Source organism: Tenrec ecaudatus, chromosome 12 (assembly GCF_050624435.1).
Source record: "Tenrec ecaudatus isolate mTenEca1 chromosome 12, mTenEca1.hap1, whole genome shotgun sequence".
Lineage (NCBI taxonomy): Eukaryota > Metazoa > Chordata > Mammalia > Afrosoricida > Tenrecidae > Tenrec > Tenrec ecaudatus.
The window spans coordinates 7,392,630-7,395,243 of NC_134541.1; positions in this window are offsets into that span (position 1 = coordinate 7,392,630).

Below are 2,614 nucleotides of genomic sequence, written 5' to 3' on the forward strand. Positions count from 1 at the left end.
ATTCTGTGGATGTATGTGCCCAAATGTGCCTCTATCCCTGATTTGTGAGACCCGCCGTGAAGTTGGCAGCTGTCATGGATCAAATTGTGTCCCCTCCACCTGTGTCATGTGGATCCTAACCCCACACACAAGGTGATCCTTTGGTTTGAGCGCGGGCTTTCTTTGCTATGTTCGGGAAGTTTGACTAGTGTGGAGGTGTTTTAAGAAGAAGAATTCATACATCTGAATTATGGTGTTGGAGAAGAACACTGAAAGGACCATGGACTGCCAGAAGAACAACTATATCTGTCTTGGAAGAATGACAGCTAGAATGCTCCTTAGAAGCCAGGATGGTGGGGCTTGGCCTCACATACTTTGGATATGGAATCGAGGAAGACCAGTTCCTGGAACATGACATCATACTTGGTAAAGTAGAGAGTCAGTGAAAAGGAAGAAGACCATCCAAGAGATGGAGCGACAGACACAGAGATGCAACAATGAACTTAAGCATATTGACCGTTGTGAAGAAGGCAGAGGGTTGAGCAGTATTTCATTCTGTTGAATATAGGTCTGTGAATCAACACTGCCTCTATGGCACCTAACAACAACGACATGTTTCTGAACTGAACAAACTCATGACTGTGAGAGGAAGCCTTCCCTTGGAAATGGCACCATGAATTCAGACTTCTAGACTCTTAAACAAGGATCCCTGTTCATGTAGTGGGTTGGGCTGTGAACCTCAACATTAATAGTTTGAAACCACCAGCTGCTCTGCTGGAGAAATATGAGGCTTTCTTCTCCTGTAAGACTTTGCAGTCTCAAAACCTACAGGGCAGTTCTACTCTGTCCTCTTGGGTGTCTATAAGTCAGAATTGATTTGATGGCAGTGAGCTTCCTCCACTGTGAGAAAATAATTTCTGTTTGTTAAAGCCACCCCTTGTGATATAGTGGCATAGAATAGGCAGACTTGTATGCTTGTTTTATATTTAATGTCATGACCATTTTCCATATAAAAATGTGTTATAACAAGTAGATATTATTCCACTACAAATAAGGCGTTGTTACTAGGTGTCACTGAGTCAGTTCTAACTGCCAGTGCCATAGAAGAAACACTGCCCATTTCTATACCAGCCTCACAGTTATTCTTATGCCTGAGTCCATTGTTGTAGCCTTTGTGTCTGTCTGTCTGTCTTGTCAAGGATTCCTCCTTTTAACTATGGCTCCACTTTATGAAGCACGATGTGCGTTTCTAGAGACGGGTCACTAGATACCATCTGTAAAGAATGTGAAACGATGTCTCGCCGGCATTATTTCTAAGGAGCATTCTGGCTGTACTTCTTCCAAGAGAGATTTGTTGATTTAGGCAGTCCATGGTACTTTCAGTATTCTTCTCTAACACCATAATTAAAATGCATCAATTCTTCTTTGGTCTTCCTTATTCATTGTCCAACTTTTTGTGGGTGTGTGTTTCAAGTGGGTTTTTTATAAAGGATACAAGAAGTTTCAGGTTGTACAGTTAACTGAACACAGGTAACCTTACCCACATGAGCAGTCTGAGGTGAGAGAGAGAGAGAGAGAGAGAGAGAGAGAGAGAGAGAGAGAGAGAGAGAGAGAGAGAGAGAAAGAGAGAGAAACTAACTGAGGAGATCTGCAATCCAGGGACACCCTAGTCCTCAAATTTAAAGAGGTCTTGTGCAGCAGATTTCCCCAGCTAAACACATTTTTTGATCTCTTGACTGCTGCTTCTGTGAACATCGATTATAGATCCAAGAAAAACGAAATCCTTGATAACTTCAACCTTTGCTCCATTCATCATGGTGTTCCCTATTGGTCCAGTTGCGAAGATTTAGGGTTTCTTATTTCTTTGCGCTGCATGCAAAATGTGTTGCCATCAACTCCACTTCAAGTCATAGCAAACCTACAAGACAGAGTTGATTCACTCCATTGGGCTTCCAAGGGTAGGGACTGCCACCCCTCTCCCCTGGGGAGCAGTTGGGGAAATTGATCTGATGATATTTCAGTTAGCCTCCATGTATTCTCACCACGGTGGCACCAGGACTCCCTGCTGCACAGAGAGGTTGTCTGTAAATATCCACTCTTGGGAATTTCCCAGTGGTACACACATACCTAAATGTGCACATCTCTGAATTTTTCCCCCAGCATTGATTCTTCAATTGGAATGATTCAAAGGTTGTAAGGATCCTGTGGAGACTTTCGATCCACACTACCAAAATATAAGTGCTTCCATACTGAGGGTTAAATTTGGGGACCTCAGCGTTCATTTCCGATGTGGGTCATGTCACACAGGCAGAAAGGGATGCTCACAGGGGCAGGTTGAGCAAGTGCCCTGGGGGCAGTACTCTCAGAACATCCCTTCCTCGTGGAGGAGCCCAGTCAGATCTCTGAACTTGCTGACAAAGCAGGTGTGGATTTGTGTTCCTTTCTCAGAAACAGACAGAGAGAGGGGAATACTTGGTTTTACTCTGTAATCACACACACACACACACACACACACACACAATCTGCATAGGTAGGTACATAATTGAAATGGTTATGTTGGGATATCTTAACAGTATTACATTCAAGAATAAAATAAGGAAACAAAAACATACCAGATTTTTTTTATGGGGGGGAG